Source organism: Cervus elaphus, chromosome 6 (genome assembly GCF_910594005.1).
Source record: "Cervus elaphus chromosome 6, mCerEla1.1, whole genome shotgun sequence".
Classification (NCBI taxonomy): Eukaryota; Metazoa; Chordata; class Mammalia; order Artiodactyla; family Cervidae; genus Cervus; species Cervus elaphus.
The window spans coordinates 43,684,142-43,704,888 of NC_057820.1; the positions used below are offsets into that span (position 1 = coordinate 43,684,142).

The 20,747-nt window shown below is 41.5% G+C and overlaps 1 protein-coding gene across 2 annotated transcripts in view; it reads right to left on the reverse strand.

Annotated features, from left to right (window-relative positions):
- The window catches only part of CRACD (capping protein inhibiting regulator of actin dynamics), a 279,559-nt gene that overhangs the window by 74,692 nt on the left and 184,120 nt on the right, over positions 1-20,747 (reverse strand). The gene's annotated exons all lie outside the window — the stretch shown is intronic.

The following is a 20,747-nucleotide window of genomic DNA, read 5'->3' on the forward strand; positions in this document are numbered from 1 at the left end:
AGTTTGAAAAATGGTCTCAAGTCACAGTGGTTTTCAGCCTTTCCCACAAGCCCCATGGCAGGCGATGGTCACAGAGCACAAAGCCTGGATTATGAGTGATACCTGTGACCTGGCGATAATGCACTCTGTTCTCTCACATGCAACAAAGTTTATTCAAATGAAGGCAAGTAGGATGATTTGCAGAGGGCTAAGTAGGATGATTTGCAGAGGGCTAAGTAGGATGATTTGCAGAGGGCTAACTAGGAATGCACTTGAACACTTTTGGGAACGCAGGTCCCTTATAAAAATCACAGAGTGCTTAGGGGATACACCACTGTGGAAAATTGCTGCCATGGAGGCCATGCTCTGATGCCAGTAAGGGTTGACACCGATTGCCTATTTTTCCCCCCCATTTCCCAATTTTGGAGGGCAAATCCAGGGCCTTTTCTTCACATTCCACACACTTACCTTCTGGACTAACTAAAGCCAGCAGTTTCCCAATCAAACAAATGAGACTCCCCCAGCCAGCAAGTTATTCCAGTCAGAGACACTGCAGTATGAGGGGGATGCATGGTGTGTTAGGATGAGACCTTCCACAGCTCGACTCAGGTTAGGTCCAGGTACCGCCGGGGTGGCTTCTGACATGGTTCTAATTCCAGTAAGAAGAAAACTGCCGATGGAGTATTCAGCTCAGGATTCTGCCCCTGACAGTTACTCCAAGAGACCCTCTGTGAAACAGCGGAACTGTCCTCTGCTACTGTGTCCACTTTAGTTATTTCTACAACAACCAACTTCACTTAGGTTCACTCCCACACATGGCCCCCAAGAAAGGGGTGTGTGTATATATATATATATATATATATAAATCTTTTCATTAAAATAAGGGGATTGAGGACTTCTCTGGCAGTCTAGCAGTAACACTCTGCACTCCCAATGCAGGGGGTGCAGGTTTGACCCTTGGTCAGGGAACAGAGATCTCACATGCTGGGCAGTGTGGCCAAAAATAAAATAAATAAAATTAAGGGAGCTGAGAAAGGGAAGAGATTAGATATTTTAGGTCCATTCAGCATTTCCTAGCGTTAGAAGACAGGAAAGTGGATATCGAGGAAGTTTCATTTCCCATACTTCTGGCAAAATAAAGACTTTCTGAGCACTGCAGACATGAGATGTGGCCAGGCGCGGGGGCTGGACATCACAGCCGTATCTACCCGCAGGTCTCTGCCAATCCTCCTCTCCATGACATCTACCTAGAGCAAATACCAGACATGGCCTCTGAGCAAAACAGACAGAGGTGTCATGTGAGAAACACATCAGAGTCTATCTTTTGCCTGAATCTTATTTAAAAGAAGAGAGGGGAAAAAAGGAAATTACATGTATGCTAATATACCAATGACCTTAAGTACAAATTACTTGCTACCTCAACCAAACATTGGAAGTTTGATTTTTACTTCACTTCCACACAGGGCAATAGGAGAGTGAATGAGTGAGAGAGATTACAGGTAGCGAGGTACCATTAGTTATTCTGCTCTTGTATCTGACTTCAGGAAACACTTCGTCCCAGCCAAAGCAATGACTCATCCGCCGCTGCCAATGTCACAATAGGAGCCTGATTTGCGGCAGCAGAGCAAACAGCAAACGCTCCTGAGAAGAAAAGCTCCACTCCAGCATTTCTGAAAGATTGATTAAAGTCAGTGCAGAAAACGGAAAAACACCATCACCCTTTCACATGAAAGAGGGATGACCACAACACAACTTGATAGTTCAGAAAATCAGCACAAACATTTCTGCATCTGTTTGTGGTTGCTGCTGTTTTGTCTTATTTTGTTTTTTGGCATGTAATGAAATATAATATTATAGAAATCAGGCCCAAGGAGATCTGGGGAGAAGCTGAAATTATATTATATGAATATTCTAAAGAAATGATGAAACTGCTAGCCACTATATATCAGTGATAATTGGTAGAGTTCTTAAATTTAGATTTATATCCTAATCCACCCAACAATTACTATTGCCTATCCACTATGAAAAATTCTCTAAAGCAAGGATTAAGGTATCACCTGCATAAGACAGGAAATGGTATGCTACATGGGAAGGAACTGGTTATTTCAAGGTGGGAATGATCATTTCTAGATAAGGAAGGCTTTCTGGTAGAAGGGGACAATGAACTGATCTTAAAGGCTGAATAAAAATGTGGAATGTTCAGAAATGAGGGAGAAGTTTTTATGAATAACGAGCACAGAGATGAGGTGAGAAAGTGTACGGAGCCCAGGTAATTCAGGCAGTCAAGAGGCAGAGGAGAGGCAAGGAGGAGAGCTACCAGATCTGCAGAGCAGATTCATGGAAGGTCATGACCCAGACTAAACACATGGACATGTGGGAAATGGGTTCAGCCTTCACAAGCTGTATGCAGGACTTAAACAAAAGCTTTCACAATTAGAGCAGACAGGACTGGGACAGCCCCCTTCTGGGTCCTTTGGCCGCTGCAAAGGACTGAATGGATCGACAGGAGGAGTAAGGACAGCGAGGATGTGTGGAGAAACAGCACTGAGGGGTGTGAAAGAGGTGACCATTTACCAATGAGCACAGGGCATTTCATAATCTCGGCAACTAATACAACCGACCAAGGTATGCTAACCGGATTTCAGTTCTAAGGTTAAGTAAACAAATAAGAGAGAGACAAATAAATATATAAATGCATGCCTAAAGCTTCCTTAAGCTTCTGTTTTTCAGATCTGTAGACTGGATCTCTACTTGGGCATCCCATAGATACCTCAAACTCAGCAGGTCTAAAACTAACCCCATCGTATTCTTTCCTAAACATGTAACATCTTATGACCACTTAGGGAATGGTGTCACAAACTCCTCAGGCACTCACGCCATGATCTGGGAATCATTACCAGGCCTAGAACATCATTGTCAGCACATGAACCACCTTCCTAGTTTGGGTGAATCATCACTGAGTGAATTTTGATGGGAGCCAGGGCTACTCTCTCACACTGTGTGTCTGCCTCCAGGACCTTTTAAAATTTCCAGAACAAATCAAACATAAGGTAGTCCTGAATCTCAGGGACTCTTGCATTTTTCCTGTAAGACTATCTTCCTATTCCCTGACTTTCTGATCACCTTCCATAACATTTTAGGGATACAGTTGAAATGGTCAAACATGTTCTTCAAATACATTAAATTATGCCTATATTAAATTAAGTAATATATTCATCTGGAAATACTCTATTATTCAACTCTGACATTTTATAAATCAATAATAAATTGTTTTTGATAATTTTTCTTTAAGAATTCTCAGTATTTCTCTTCCCACTGTTTCTGAAACTCAGTAATATGTTGGTCTTACTGGAATATTCTCCAGTTTTCTTAATTTTTTTTTTCTCACCATTCCTCATCCTTTTTTTAATCTTTCTGGAAATTTCTGCAGCTTCATCTTCCAAACTTTTTACTAAATGATCTACTTCATAAATGATTAATTTTCAAGAATTCCTTCTTATTCTCTGAATGAATAGGTTCCTACTCTTTTTTTCACAAAGGCTGTGTCTTTCTCTTACATCTTTGAGGATTTAACTGTTTTCTTTGAAGTTTTCTTCTGCTCCCTGCATTGCTCTGATGTCTTTGAATTCTCTTTTCCTGTTTCTTCACTCTGGTCTCTGTCTTTCATGCTGGATACTTTAATCAAAGGTTGAGTGACTCTTAGCTATCTACTCATATTTAATAATGAAGCATGAAAAAGCTGTTTTGAAGCTAGCATATGAACTGGTAGACTTCACGATAATGTATTTGAGCAAAACGCCAGGTTAATTTTTTTTTTACTACATAGAGTATTAGTTAGGTTATAGGCTAAGTTGCCACAACAAAGAGGTCCCCAAATACAGTGGCTCACACACGTTAAGCGTTTACTTCTGTCTCCTTTACCATTTCATAGTCGATGGCTGGTCCGGGCTGCTGCTGCTCTTTCTATTCTATCCTGCCGCTCCGCTGTCTCCCAGGGTCTTGTCCTTCCCTTATCAGCACCACAACCACAGCCCACCCTAGAAGGGAAGGAGGGAAAGGGGAGCACAAAGCAGGGGCTCCTCACAGGGCTCAGAAAAGTTTAGTCAGCGGTCACACCTCACTGCAAGGGAGCCTTGGAAATGTAGTTGCAGCCTAGGCAGCCATGTGCCTTGCCAAAACTTGCAGGTATTCTATTAGTAAAAAGGATAGAAGGGAAAAGAGATAGGGGCGGGGGCATTAGAGCCTTCTCCAAATTATGGACTCCCAAATGTCAGGATCTCGCTACAGGTGGATTGTCCAACCTCCTCCCTTGCAACATCCAGGCTGCTGGCATCCACTCTCAAGTGTTCCTCAGGCCACCTCCTCTGTGCCTCATACCTGAGTCTGGCAGTCTTTTGGTTTACTTCTTCCAGAGGATAACCTTCTTGTTTTATGTGAGGAGGGGAAGGAGGCAAGGTCTGGCTTCCTGTCTGAGGGGAATGGGATGGGGATCTGCGGTGCAATGACTCCTTGGACAGACTTTCTTCTAAATCCCCTACTTCTCAGCCTTCTACCCCACCCGTCTCCTGTGGTCCCCAATGCCTTTATTTTTTCAGGTGTTTTTTGAATGCCTATATTGCAGGAAGTTGTTTTACTTTCCTTACCATTCTTACCATCCTTCTGTCACTTTTCAGTCTTTAAAAATTCTAGTTCAAGGTTACATATATCTCTCCTAGTGTCATCAAAGGTGAATCTGAATTTCTGTTTCTTGTTCACTTTATTATTTTGGGGAGCTGAAAAAGGGGAAAGATGTGAAAATGGCTTTCCTTCTCCATCTTGAAACTGGAAATAGTTTTTTCATCTGTACATGATATTATCACTGGAAATTTTATCCCAAGCCACAAATATCCATTTGCTATTTTAAAATAAGAAGAGTTTTATTTTTCCATTCATCCTGTGGGTGTACACTCATGATCTCCACAAAGTAACCACTAATTGTATTTCATACTAAAGTGATCTTTAAAAGGCTTATTTGCAATGATATCCAAGACTTGCAAAGTCATTCCCCATCCCTGCCCCCAAATACTTATTAAATCTATATTGAATTTCTTTGTTTCCTTGGTCAAATGACCTCTATAAGCATACAAACCAGCAGTGACATAGGTAGTTCTGGGCTACTGTGTCTTTCCTAAACAGTTCTTTGTGGCCCAAAATAAAGTAATTGACAGAGTGCCCTACCATGGAAAAGGTTTTAAAGATCTTAATATAAGGCAACTCTCTTTATCCTGAAAGATAATTTTGAGGAACAAAACTTTGTATAAAAACTTTATAATTTGGCATGTCTTTTACTTTCCTATTTTCACTTATGTTAGATTATGTACATGGTACACGCTCTTCAATTTCCTTCTCCGGCTAGCTCATGCTCATTCTTCGAGACTCATTCAGGTGTCAGCTCCTACAAGAAGCCCGTTCTGACTGCCTCCCGGAGCTCTTCCAAAGGCTGATCAAGTGCTATCCCTGCGTTTCTGTACCACTCAGTGTTCCCTAAATAGCATTTACTATATTGTAGTCCCTGGTTTATTTGTCATTTTCCTCCACTAAACTGTGGGCTTCTGGAGGACAAGGTCCATATCTTATTTAATCTTCACATTCCGAGCGCCTATAAACCATGCCTGGAACATAGCGCTTGCTGGTTATATATTCACTTATTGAAGGAATAAAAGAAATCCTGGCTTCTAACTGGGATAAAAGTCCCTCAATGAAATGAAGGGCAGAGGAGTCAGGAAGGATCATTCACTTTGGTTATTTCCATTTACTCATTCCCTCAATGGCTCAGTATTATCTGAGTCAAGCATAGAAAACATCTTCTATAAGACTCAATTCAATGACATTTCAGGAAGAGAAACTCACCTTGGAGAATAAAGCCACTGGATTGCTGGTCAGATAAAACAATGCATAAATGTAGGCTTTGAGTATCTGTCTTAGTCAAGGCCCTTTGGCTGCGATGGGCAGGTTAAAGTTGGTGGGGGGTGGAATTTATGGACTCAGAAAACACAGAAGCCCTGTAATGTGCAGCCATACTAGAGAGAAGAGCCGTAGAGGACGGGAAAACTTCATGAGCACCTTGGGTTATAGCCTTCCCTCTTCTATATGCCAACCAGGTACCGGGGAGAAAACAGCAGTTGCCCTAGTGTGGATTCTGACTCCCAGGCTGGACAGCTGACCGCACGGTGTGAGCTTCTCTACTGCCTTCATCCGCTGCAGCTGCCATGACAGTGGCCCATCTGTCACGTGGGATGGCTCCCAAGTCACGGGGATGCAGGCGGGCTTACAGATGTTCTAATGGGACTCACGGTGGCGGAAGGGCAGCATCAGAATAAGTTTCTGAGGTAGACAGGAAAGGGCTAGAGGAAAGCAGACACGACCTAGGAATCTTCTTTTAAATGGCCAGGCATACTATTAGTGGCTTCAGGCGTCTCCGCCTCTTTGTGACTCCATGGACTGCAGCCTGCCAGGTTACTCTGTCCATGGGGTTTCCCAGGCAAGAATACTAGAGTCTGTGGCCATTTCCTTCTCCAGGGAATCTTCCCAGCCCAGGGATTGAAGCTGGGTCTCCCACATTGCAGGCAGACTCTTTACCATCTGAGCTACCAGGGAAGACCAACCATCAGGCATGCACCTCAGCTAAATGCAAGAGCACCTCTGTGACTAAGCCTAACCACCGACCCCCTGCTTAAAGTCGTGGTTGGTCTCCAAGGACCAAGCAAGCCAGGAGAGAGGCAAACCGGGCAAAATGTAAAGCACATATGCTCAGCAAGACTGCGTTGATTTTTGTGCAGTTTATTGACTCCTCCAGGGACTCTTTCTCAGGGGTCACTCCCCCACTTCAGTCTGTATTAGGTGCTTCCTCCCCAGCCACCCTGTGCTTTGGGAGATCTTTGGCATATCTCTCCCAGGACATTTATCATCTGCATCCTTGTCAATCTTCCCCACTTCTTGAGGTTGGGGATGATACCATGTATTTTTTGGTATGAACAAAGGTATACTTTTTTTTTTTTAAATATTTATTCATTTATTTGGCTGCACCAGGTCTTAGTTGCAGCATGTGGGATCTAGTTCCCTGACCAGGGATTGAACCTGGGCCCCCTGCATTGGGAGTTCAGAGTCTTAACCACTGGGCCAGCAGGGAAGTCCCCACTTTTTTTTTTTTAATTGGAGGATAATTGCTTTACAATGTTGTGGTGGTCTCTGCCGTACATCAACGTGATTCAGTCATAATTATATATGTAGTCCTCCTCTCTTGAGCCTCCCTCCCCCAAGGGTACACTTTTAATAAATGAATATTATGCCATAAGATCTGTAATCTTGGAGCCTACTATACACCTGGGTCATGTTAGAACAATGAGCAATTTAAAAAATCAGGAATGAAATTAAAACATCTAGAAATTAATTGCTTTTTAAAAGTTCTATATAGATTTAATACTTTCACCTGATTTCATACATTAATATCAGCAGGGCAGATATCCATATGTTCATCTTCCAGAAGTCTGTAAGTTCGGAGGTAATTATAAGACAAAACTTTATTATGGTCGGTCTCAATACACAGGAGACTAATGCAGGGAGTCTGGCTGGGGTTCATAACAAAGCCGAGGACTAACTGATTCTGATGGTGGCTGATTTTGTTTTCACAATGGTCGATTTAAGCTGACAATAACCATCCTACTTCTAGATTTAGAGACTTTTTTTTCCAGGTGCAAAGATGACCTGAATTTGCTGCAGGTTTAGTTCTGCTTAAATGCATCTAGATGGCATATAGGCCATTACTCGTCTCAGCTAAACTTGGAGAAAAGGGAGATTTTGACGGTTCTCTTATTCTTTGATGTTGATGTTTTACATAAAGGTCCATTTCCATATCTGTAAATTGAGCACAGGGTCATCCTTCTCCCAAGGCCACAGTGAAGGGATAAATAAGATGATGTCAGTTCACCACAGTGCCTGCCTAGGACATTGCAGGTTCTTGGTCCATGTTTATGGATCTGAATCAATTTAATTAAATAAGAATTCAAGTCCAAAGATGCTTCTTTTTCTTTTCCCTCACAGAAGGCAACTTTTCTTATAAAGAATTTCTTTCTCAGAGGATTGCCGTAGAGAAAACAAAGTTTTGATGAAACAGTGGGGAACAAAAAGTCTGAAAAACAGAAGATCTGGATGTTGTTCACTGCTTCCTCTAAGCTGCTCCACCTGCTCCAGCCCCACTCAATTCTCTTCTGCTGAGAAACCTGAGGCCTTCATCGTATTATTTCTCCTCTGCTTCAGGAGGTGAGGGGAAGCCAAAGGGAGAGTCAGGAAGCATGTCAGAAGGTGTCTTTTCTTCCCTTGCCTGCTGGAGCATCAAATCAGAAACCCATGGTTCCCTCCCGACAGCTCTGGCACCACGGGGCCACAGCCAAGTCAGTCTGACATGGTAGAGATGGATTCAGAAGAGGCCAGGGCCAATAAAGGCTGAGCCCTCCAGGGCCCCAGGACACAGAATGAATCAAAGACAGCACTGAAGTGCAAAGCAGAATTCCAGTCACCCCTACCTAAAGTGCTTGTCACATTTTGCCTATCCACCGTCAGCACCCCTGTCTAAGTCACTCTCATTTTTGCTTGAATGACTGCAAGCCATTTACATGCTCACCGACCCCAGGCCTTTCACACTCTCATAGTAGCCAGAGGATCTTTTAACAAAGTAGGTCAGAGAGGGGCCAGAATCTGCACCGCTGGCTCACTAGCTCCGGCCTTGCTCGCCTCTCTAGATGCAGTTTTGCTCACTCCCCTGGGGCACACTGATAAATCCTTCCAGTCCCCTCCTTTCCTTGGGTCTTTGCCTCCTCGGTGAACACTCTTCCCCTGACTTGCCTCAGCGTCTCCTCTTTCGGTTTCAGCTGAACTGCCCACTGCCTCAGTAGCACTTCAGCAGGCCCCCTGCTTGTGTTTTACGCACCCTGCACTGTTCCTTCACAACATTCATGGCAACTGACAATTTTATATTCGTTTCATGATTATTGTTTCATGTCCACTGTCACCTGCAGAGGACAAGCTCCTGAGGGCAGAGAGTCTGTTTTACGAACCACTGCGTAGCCAGGACCCAACATTCTGCTTGGCTCATTGCTAAGTGTGTGTGCTTATCACTCACTCGCGTCTAGCTCTTTGTGACCCCATGGACTGTATCCCGCCAGGCTCCTCTGTCCATGGGGATTCTCCAGACAAGAATACTGGAGTGGGTTGCCATGACCTCCTCCAGGGGATCTTCCCAACCTAGGGATCGAACCCAGGTCTCCTGCATTGCAGGTGGATTCATTACCGACTGAGCCACCAGGGAAGCCCTGTTAAGTAAGTTGAAAGCGAAAAGGTGTATGTTAAGCACCCACTCTTTTGTTGGGGATGTCCTCTGGAGTAGCACTGAAACCTCTCCTAAGAGCTATATTATATATATTATCTATAGGAAGAATCTTCATAGAGAAGGGTTCCTTTTCACAAAATTTCTAGCAAGACATTATTTTCAACCCACCACGGTTCCATATGATGAACTATTTTCAATCACAGCCACACTTAACCAGTGTTTAGTATCAGTTTGAAGTGCTGGATTACCTGACATAAGCTTTACACGAACGAGTTCATGGAACTCTGAACCTGGGGCTCTTTGTGACTCAGTTTCCCTATCAGTAAAAGGAGTGGGTTTGAAGAAACTGCCCTCTGAAACTCCAATTAAAAATCAGACTTATAAAGAAGATATTATGACTATCTTATTATTTCTGGAAAACATGAGAACAGGTAGCTCGCAAGATAAAAATGACCAAGAGTAACCAAAAAAGCTAATTTAAAAAAATGAAGCACCATCTTTGCTGATCAGATTGGCCAAAGTGAAAAATAATAAGACTCTTGTGTAATATTTCCTTTTTCAAAAAAATAATTTTCATCACTGTACAATGTTTGAAGTGGCTATCTGGCACTATGTACAAAACGTCTTAACATATGTTGCTGTTCAGTCGCTCAGTCATGTCCAACTCTTTGCAACCCCATGGACTGCAGCACGCCAGGCTTTCCTGTCATTCACCCTCTCCCAGAGCTTGAGCAAACTCACGTCCATCGAGTTGGTGATGCCATCCAGCCATCTCGTCCTCTGTCGTCCCCTTCTCCTCCTGCCCTCAACCTCTACCAGCATCAGGGTGGCAGATTATATTTTCCAAAGATGGCCACAACAACAGAGCCCCTTGTCCCCTTATGCTGGTCCCACAATGTGATCCTGACGCTGCTCTGTTGAGAGGTGGGAGTCTACGTGTCCTCCCCAACCTGCATGGGCCTCTGCAGTGGAAGTGATGCCGCATGGATTCCAAGCCCAAGTCAGAAAAGACCACATTCCTTCTACCAGTGCTCTAGGGGCACACAAGCCTTTGGAGCCCTAAGCTGCCATGTGAGAGGCCCAGCTACCCTGAAGTGACAGGCTAGAGATGACATACAGATAGAGAAGAAAGCTGGGGAGTTCCAGCTGTTCCCACCCCAGGGATGAAACTCCTCCCCACCCAGCACCACACAGCTGAGTAAAGGCCTTCAGAAGAGTCCAGCCTCCCCAGCTAATGTCAAATGGAACAGAAATAAGCCACCCTAACTGAAGCCTGTCCAGACTGCAGATTCATGAGTAAAATTAATGATGTTCCAAGTACTAAGTTTTGGGTAGTTTGTTATATAGCACTAAATAATTAAAACATTATATATATTGCTAGGTTAAAAGATATCTGTATTCATACATATATAATATATAGATAGAGTTCTGGAGTAGTTATATAGTACTAGATAACTAGAATACTATATATTATATATATGCTAATATAGTATAATATATATTACTGCATTTAAAGATATCTATATAATTTATACATCTGTATTTACATATCAGTCTATCTATCTATATATAGGTGTATACAGATAGATATCTTTTAACCTAGCAATTTCAATTCTAGGAATTTATGTTAAGATAATACTTAGAAAATATGCAAAAAATGACTCTGTAGCATTATTCATAAAATGAAATATTTTGAAACAATCTAAAATGTTCAGCAATAGGCAAATGGTTAAATATATTTCTCCATATTCATATGATCAGTTACTAAGCAGCCAACAAAAAGGTGATGATATGAAGCTGCAGTTGCTGACAAGATAGTGAGTCATGAATCAAAAATTATAATTAATCAAATTCTTTGTGCCTAAGGTCCATTTTTCTTACCGGTTTTTTATAGGACCTTATGTGCAAATAAATGGACCTTGGGTGTAAAAAACTAGATTAATCATATTCATCAGTAGCTCATGCCTGGCTCTTTTAAATTTTTTTATTCATACAAAGATATTAAAGGATATTTGCGTGCACCCTCACCAGCAACTAACCCTCCCTCCCTCCCTCTCTCTCCCTCTCTCTCTCTCATGGGTAGAAAACAGTCCCATTTTTTATATATCTAGGATATAAACTTCTTGTCATATGTTGCAAATATTTTTCCTGTCTGTTTTTAAACTGTCTTCATGGCATGTTTTGTAGCACAGATGTTATCGTATGGTCAGATTTGACATGGTCAAACCTCTCAATCATTTCCTTTACAGTTGCTTAGACCTTTGTTTTAAGAGCTAAAGACACTGTTAATGATTAGCATTAGTGAGTGCCAGAGCCGCTGAGCAGACTCGCCTGGACGGGCCTGTCCTTCCTGCCCTGAGCACTGAGGTCTGACCTCCAGTTATACTTCGCTGCCACTGTTCAGGGAGCCTATACTTCTGTGATCCTGGGTTCTAGACAAGTGGTTTGTCCGATACTTTTGTTCAAAAAAGAGCAATTCCATTCCTCAATGAACTAAGCCTTACTGATGGGGATGTGAGCTGGTATCTAATGTGCCTCTAGCACTACAAAGCATGCCAATATATTTCTTGTTCCTCCAAGGAAACAAAAATAACCTTCAAAATAATCTTTCCATAGGCATTTCATAAGATGCAAGTTTCTAAGTTCTACAGTTTTTCCTAAACACAATCTCTCAGTGGTTTATGCAAACCCAGGCAGCTCCAGCTTCAGATATCTTATCAGCTTTTGATGAAAGCCGTGACTTGACAAATACCCTAAGATTTATTGCTTTACGGCATCTGGCTAGATATGAGTTCATGAGATTTTATAATTCTTCCTCGAGTCCCATTGTATTTCTTCAAGCACATAATCTTGTGTTTTATAGTGAAAATAGTGTGAGGCATTTTAATTCTTTTAAAATCCACAGTATGAAGATACCTTAAAATTCACTTTTATTATAAGTCTACAAATGTCAATGAATTGTTGAAAACATGATCTAAAACAAAATAGGGTGTTGTCCTCTGAATAAGATAGGAAGGTGGGGCAGAGGGCAGTGTGTGCTTAATTCCCTATTAATGCTTGGGGAAAATCAGAGAGTTCCCTTGGCTTTAACTGTACCACTATGGTAATTTCTGAGTCTATATTTTCAGTCGTAATCATCCACCTAAGTTCTAATTGTCCACCAAAACTTTTCCACTTGTCATGTCATATACAATGAAGTCAAGTAAAACCACATCAGCCTACCATTTCCCAACTTCTGACAGTGGTACCACCAATACTTGAAATCCTGCGGTCACCTTTGCCCTTCTGTTTACCCAATCAAATCCTGTTGACTTTTTAACCATTTATTCATTCAATAGACACTGACTATACATCTACTCCCTTCTATTGTAGTAAAATATTATTATTGTTTAGTCTTTGAGTTGTGTCTGACTCTTTTGCAGCCCCATGGACTGTAGTCTGCCAGGCTCCTCTGTTCATGGGATTTCCTAGGCAAGAATCCTGGAGTGGGTTGCCATGAACCAGGGGATCTTCCTGACTCAGGGATCGAACCCGCATCTCCTGCACTGGTAGACGGGTTCTTTACCACTGAGTCATCAGGGAAAACCCATTTTAAGCCACTACACACCTATTAACATTTGCTAAAATCAAAAGGACTGAACACATGGATTACTGACAAGGATGTGGAGGAAATGTCATTCATATACTGCTAGTGGGAATGCAACTTCGGAAACACACTTTGGCAGTTTCTTTTAAAGTTAACCATACATCTATCATACGATCAGCCACTTCACTCCTCGGAATTTCCCCAAATGAAAACATACCAAAGAGAATGAAAACATGCAAAGAGTGTTCTGTTATACTAGAATACTCATTCATCGAAGCCCCAAGTGGCTACCTAAATGTCCATCAGTAGATGAATGGATAAACAAACTGTGACACAGCCATACTGTGTCATAACAATGAATACTACATACAATGAAACACTAGCAGGCAATGAAAAGGAATGAACCATTTATACACGCTATACACAGATGGATCTGAGTTATTCAGAATAATTATGCTGAGTTAAAAAGTCAGACAGAGAACAAACATACTGCATGATTCCATTATATAAAACTCTTAACAATGTAAACTAATACAATATGACAGAAAGTAGATTAGTGGTTACCTAGGGTGGGGGTAGGGGAACAGGAATGGGCATGGAGGAAGGGGCTATGTCTCTGCTGTTGGAGATGGGTTGTTTTCATTTTTGTCCATATTTATAAACTTACCAAAACTGCCATAAACATTATCAAAAATTATCAAACTTATCAAAAATGCCAAAACAGCCTTATTCACCTATAGTGTTCTTTTATGATGCAAAGTGTATATTCAGTAAATGTTCTTTAGTGAATTAGTCACTGGAGGATTAACTGTATAGCTGCCTGAATGTAAAGTCTGAAAAACTAAATTGCTGGGTCAAAGAACAGCCAGATTTTAGCAATTTTTAAATTTTTAACAGTGGCAAATTTTGCTCCAAAAAGATGCCAGCTGTTAAGTGGGTTTATATTTATTTTTTTGTACCATAATTTATCCATACATAACTACTGCTGATCTGTTGATGAAAATGTTCAGTCTTTTTTTTAATATGCAATTATTTTTCTATTGTCCTGTAGGCAGGACAAGAAGTAACAGCTAGAACTGGACATGGAACAACAGACTGGTTCAAAGCTAGGAAAAGGAGTACGTCAAGGCTGTATATTGTCACCCTGCTTATTTAACTTACATGCAGAGTACATCATGCGAAATGCTGGGCTGGATGAAGCTCAAGCTGGAATCAAGATTGCCGGGAGAAATGTCAGCAACCTCAGATGTGCAGATGACACCACCCTTATGGCAGGAAGTGAAGAGGAACTAAAGAGCCTCTTGATGAAGGTGAAAGAGGAAAGTGAAAAAGCTGGCTTAAAACTCAACATTCAAAAAACTAAGATCATGGCATCTGGTCCCATCACTTCATGGCATATAGATGGGGGAACAATGGAAACAGTGAGAGACTCTTTTCTTGGGCTCCAAAACACTGCAGATGGTGACTGCAGCCATGAAATTAAAAGACGCTCCTTGAAAGAAAAGCTATGACAAATCTATACAGTGTATTAAAAAGCAGAGACATCACTTTGCTGACAAAGGTCCATATAGTCAAAGCTATAGTTTTTCCAGTAGTCATGTATGGATGTGAGAGTTGGACCATAAAGAAGACTGAGTGCCAGAGAACTGATGCTTTCGAACTGTGGTGCTGAAGAAGACTCTTCAAGACTGGACAGCAAGATCAAACCAGTCAATCCTAAAGGAAATCAACCCTGAATATTCATTGGAAACACTAGTGCTGAAGCCGAAGCTCCAATACTTTGACCACCTGATGTGAAGAGCCGACTCATTGGAAAAGAGCCTGATGCTGGTAAAGTTTGAGGGCAAAAGGAGAAGGTGACAACAGAGGATGAGATGGCTGGATGGCATCACTGACTCAATAGACATGAGTTGAGCAAGCTCTGGGAGTTAGTGATGGACAGGGAAGCCTGGCATGCTGCAGTCCATGGGGTCACAAAGAGTAGGACACAACTCAGTAACTGAAAAACAACAATAATCTATCAATGAATTTGACTTTTTTATTATTTGCTTATTAGCCATTTTCACTCCTTCTTCTAGCTCTTTTTGTACCAAATTTGTATAGCACACAATTAACACTCTAATATATATTTTTATTTGTATTGAATCATCTGGCGTTTTATCACCTTACCATACAATGTGGGTATATATGTTGATGTTGTCTTTGTGTAGCTTATGTAGAGGCTTGACAGGGCCACTTATTAGTTGCTGCTGTTGGCCTTACAATCCAAGCATGCAATATTATTGTTCACTAATTGTTTTTTCCCATGTGTATATAGAACATATTTTTATTTTTTATTTTCTTTCATGTGTATTTTTTACGTAGATTTTAAATTAATGGATACAGTGCTCCGTGCTCAGTCACCTTACTCGTGTCCAACTCTTGCGACCCCATGGACCGTAGCCCGCCAGGCTCCTCTGTCCATGGGGTTTTCCAGGCAAGAATACTGGAGTGGATTGCCATTTCCTCCTCCAGGGGTTCTTCCCAACCCAGGGATCAAACCCATGTCTCCTGTGTCTCCTTCATTGCAAGAGCATTCTTTACCACTAAGCCACCAGGAAAGCCCCTAACTGCAATAGGGGCCATATTAGTTATACATTACCAATGTAAAGGAAGCTTATGTAACTTAGTTGTATGTAACTAGTGGGTGCTCTGAGTCAAAACATAAAAAATCCAACTATGGTTCTGCAGCACTATTTTTAAGGGATTTAGAGCACATTTCTTTAACTACAGTTTTCTCCTGTACAAAACGTGGGCAAACTCAGGATAAGGACATAAACTTTGCAGAACATCATAAATAAGACACCAGAATGGCCACCGGGAACCCAGGACAGTGCCCCTATTCACAGATCTCCCTCGTGTGGCCTATTCATTCTATCCACTCAGCGAGTTCTTGAGTCCTACTGGGTGCTGACGACATAAGAGTGATCAAACTAGACCATGTTCCTGACCCCAGAAAAGTTAAGGTCTACTGTGGAGAAGAGAAAAATAGACAATTATAATATAGTCTGGTATGTGCTATATAACAGGGAACTATAGAATGACATCAGAATATGTCCAAGTGGTACCTTGATAAATAGATGCATAAGAGATTCCATTCTACCTTTTAATGAATATATTATGAAATCCTTAAAGTACTTAAGAGTGCTTTATTATTATATTGGATCATCTGTAATTTAGCAAACAACAGGTTCTTTCAAAATTAAATTATATTTAAGTATAATAAACATATAGAAAGCACTCCTATCTTAAGTATACAGCAGGATGAGCCTTGGCAAACTGATACAATCATGTAATCAGCCCCCAGAAGAAGAAATCAAACAGTGCCAGCATCCAGAAGTCTTCTCCATGCTCCCTAAATAGGCTTCTAACAGAACAGAGTGGTTTTTCCTGAACTTTTAAATGAAATCATGTAGCACGAATTCTTCTGTGTCTGGCTTTGTGTCTAGTTGTGGACTGCACATTATCACCACTGTTTTGTATTCCCTGTGTGAATCCACAGATTTATCTCAACATATGTTGACAGACTGTTGGCTAATTTTTAGGTTAGGGCTATTATTAGCATTGCTCCTATGGCATTCTAAAACATATCTTCTAGTTAATATACGTATGCATTTCTATTCAAGATTCACTTAGGACTGGAGTTGGTGGATCCTACACTGTGTGTACATTCAGTTTTAGAAATAGGCAACAGGAGCTTTTAATATCACAGAATAGGCAGAAATAGAACTTTCAGATTTGCTTGGAATTAACAAGTAATTTGATTAGTTGCTATTTGTTGAGCCCCTCCTGTTAGCCACGCATTGTGCTACATGTTTTTTTCTGACTTTTGCCTCATAGCCCTCAGGAAAACATTTCTGCTATAAGATTAAATAAAAAGCCAGAATATAAAACTGTGTGTTTGTGTGTGTGTGTGTGTATATATATACACACACACACAATATATTCAGAACCATGTTAAAATATCATGGTATACAGGAAAACAACCTGGAAGTAAAATTAGTCAGCAACATAAGAATAATTGTCTTTATTAAATGGAAGATCTATTAACAATTTTTTTCTACTTTTTTATATTTTCTAGGACTACCAGCCATATAAAATTTCACATAAGTTTTGATCTGAGTCCACAGCATACCTAACTGAAGACAGTATGGTGTTCAGAAGCTACAATATTCTCCAATCTGCAAGGAACCTAGTGAAAGCTGAATGACTAACAGAGAATTCTATGTCACACACTTAGCATATGCTTCTTAAATGTTCTTATATTTTGTTGCAAAGTCTTGGACTCACAAAAAAAAAAATCACAATTAGAAGAGGTGTTTTCAAATACCTTTAGCTCTGCAAGCGTTTTTTTGTTTTTTTTTTTTTTAACATTTTATATGGAAAGCTAATACTTAAAAGTGAGGGACTTGGAGCATTTGATAGAAGCCTTGGGAACCAGAGCCCACTTGCTTAGCTCTCTAAGGTAGATGGTCCTAAGCGTCTTCAATTCAATCCATTCATTTTCTAAAGAAAAAAAAAAAAAAGCCAAAACAAGGCCATAAAACAAGATAGCTGCAGATCTTTTGATGTGGGAGTCTAATCTTTTCCAACCCATCATGGACTTCCCTGGTAGCTCAGCTGATAAAGAATCTACCTCCAATGCAAGAAACCCCGGTCCAATTCCTGGGTCGGGAAGATCCACTGGAGAAAGGATAGGCTACCCACTCTCTCCAGTATTCTTGGGTTTCCCTGGTGGCTCAGCTGGTAAAGAATCCGCCTGCAACATGAAGACCTGGGTTTGACCCCTGGGTTGCGAAGATCCCCTGGAGAAGGGAAAGGCTACCCACTCCAGTATTCTGGCCTGGAGAATTTCATAGACTGTATAGTCCATGAGGCCACAAAGAGTCGGACACAACTGAGTGACTTAAGATTGCATTTCAAGTGGACTCTACACTCACCAATTATAGAAGCAATGTCTTACATTTCCATGTCTCCCATCCAGGCCAGCAAAGACAGACGGCAGTACTCAGACCATCTTTTCTAATCAAACAATTGATATACACTTGCTATTCAATTGGAAAAGGCCAGGCAGATCACCACCCAAGGTGAAATATATACAAAAAAGTTTACACATGCTTTTTATAAAGAAACTAGGGACCATTTCAGTCTCCAAACCTAATCTGCTCAGTGGCACCAAGGACATTTCCCAACACCAATAAGAGGAAGATTAAGAAGTTAAACAATAAATCAGCTGGGGTTATGTAATGGACTTAAAATCAACAGCAGGAAGAAGACCTATATTGAAGAAACTCCTACCAGCCTAGAGCAATTAATGTGGTGAACAGATGGGAAGGGAAGTGGACTATTTTCAAGCTTTAAAAGGAAGATAAAAGACACAAAGAAATAATAAGCAGTAAGCCCCACAGTGCAGGGGCAAATATAAGGGCATGCCTTTCTTTGTTGTCCAAGAAATATTTTCATTGCTATATTGATTTTTATTACTATATTGGCTCCAAGTTTTATCCTGTCACTTGTTGCTCCATCAATAAAGGAACTGAGTGCTGGAGAGAGGAAATAACACAGCTGGAGAGAAAGCGCACAGCAGAGATATCCAAGGAAGCAGTGGGCTGAAGCGGAGCTCCTGAATGCTGGTCCATGCCTTTCCCTAGCTGAGTTTATGAAAGGGCAAGCTTCTCTTTATTTGGAAAATAGCATACCGTTCTTTTAGAACTGAAGTTTATAATAATGTGGCATTTGTATTAACAAAGAAGCATCAGGGTACAGGTTCAATAAAGTCATACTGTGGATTCTTAAAATTGTGTTTGAGCTGTTTCTGCACTGGTGATCCACACACAGCACAGCATCTGGCAACAAAGGCAGGTACCCGAGGCTTGATTCATGGACGTGCACCAGTGGCCAGCTCAGGACAGGCGCTCAGCAACAGAAGTTCATTATCTTGGTTTTGTTTCAATACAGTGCCTAATGTTGGAGGAGGACACCATCACTGCAGTGACTGGGGTTAGAGGAGAAGGCAGAATGTCCGTCTTAGAGGAACCAGAATGCCAGGAGGGCTCCAAGTTAGGGCCCCAACTCCGAAACCCAGTACACAGTGAACGTCGAACCAGCAGCAAGGCTGACTCGATGCGCCTTATACATCCACGTCTAACTGGACACTGAGAAACTTCATGCGCAGTCAGAACACTTGTTTTTCATGGTCAGGATTTTAACTCACAAGACCTTTAAGATGTATTTCCAAGAATAAATTTCATCTAAAAAAATGGAGGTTTCTCTGTATTACACAGTAATATCTCAAAGAATCATTTTAAAACAATCTTGAATCACTTCCTAAAGGTCCAAGAGACATTGGGGAGTCTCCAACACGAGGCTCCTGCCACTCTAACCTGTCATCCTGCCTCAGCTTCAAATGACAAAGATAAAAGTCCTAAATATTGGTACCCAATAAAGCATGCTAAGTCTAGCTATAAGATTTTTTCTTTATAAGAATTTAACTACCCCAAGACTCAAAATCAAATATAATACAGAGAATAACAGGGAACTGGGGAAAGAGAAAAATAGAAGAGAGAAATAAAAGAGAGGTAAAGAAAAGGGTCCAGGGAAGCAGAGGGAAGGGGCTTCCCTTATTGCACTAGTGGTAAAGAATCTACTGCAATGCAGGAGACCTAAGACACATGGGTTTGATCCCTGGGTCAGGAAGATCCCCTGGAGAAGGGCATGGCAACCCACTCCAGTATTCTTGTCTGGAGACTCTCTATGGACTGAGGAGCTTGGCGGGCTACAGCTGATAGGGTTGCAAAGAGTCAGACACAAACTGAAGCAACTTAGCACACACACACAGGCAGAGAGAAATGGAGGCAAAAGAAAAGACAATCTAGCATAGAAGGGGAAGATGCAATCAAGAGGGCTATTCAAAAAACTACAATGTTGAGAGACGATCACAAATGAAGAGCTATTTACCTATTTCCCTTAAAAAAAAAAAATAAGGGTGTGAAGAGCCTACTGTTTAGACGGAGAGACATGGCCTAGCACTTGTATCCTCTGACACCCAACTCTCCCTAGATCTGATACCAGTTGATCACACCTGGCACCCAGCTCCAGGCAAAGGAGGCAGTTATGTCACCTGCTGCCAGGTAGTGCTGGAGAAGTGGGACTTAATCCAAAGCAAATTTGCAGTAAAACAGCACTAGCAGCTAAGTAAGTGAAAGGTTTAGCCAACACAATAGAAAGGAGTTGGATAAATAAAAGACCGGAGTAGAATAAATCACATTATTTACAGATGATGAAGAAAGCTGAGCGCCAAAGAATTGATGCTTTTGAACTGTGGTGTTGGAGAAGACACTTGAGAGTCCCTTGGACTGCAAGGAGATCCAACCAGTCCATCCTAAAGGAGATCAGTCCTGGGTGTTCATTGGAAGGACTGATGCTGAAGCTGAAACTCCAATACTTTGGCCACCTCATGCGAAGAGTTGACTCATTGGAAAAGACCCTAATGCTGGGAAGGATTGAGGGCAGGAGGAGAAGGGGACGACAGAGGATGAGATGGCTGAGTGGCATCACCGACTCGATGGACACGGGTTTGGGTGGACTCCGGGAGTTGGTGATGGACAGGGAGGCCTGGCATGCTGTGGTTCATGGGGTCGCAAAGAGTCAGACACGACTGAGTGACTGAACTGAGCTGAACTGATGATGAAAAATGCAAGAAAAGCAACTGAAAACTACTAAAACAGAAGAGAATTTCTAAGTTTGATGGAGTAAGGATCAATGAGAACACAGAGTAGA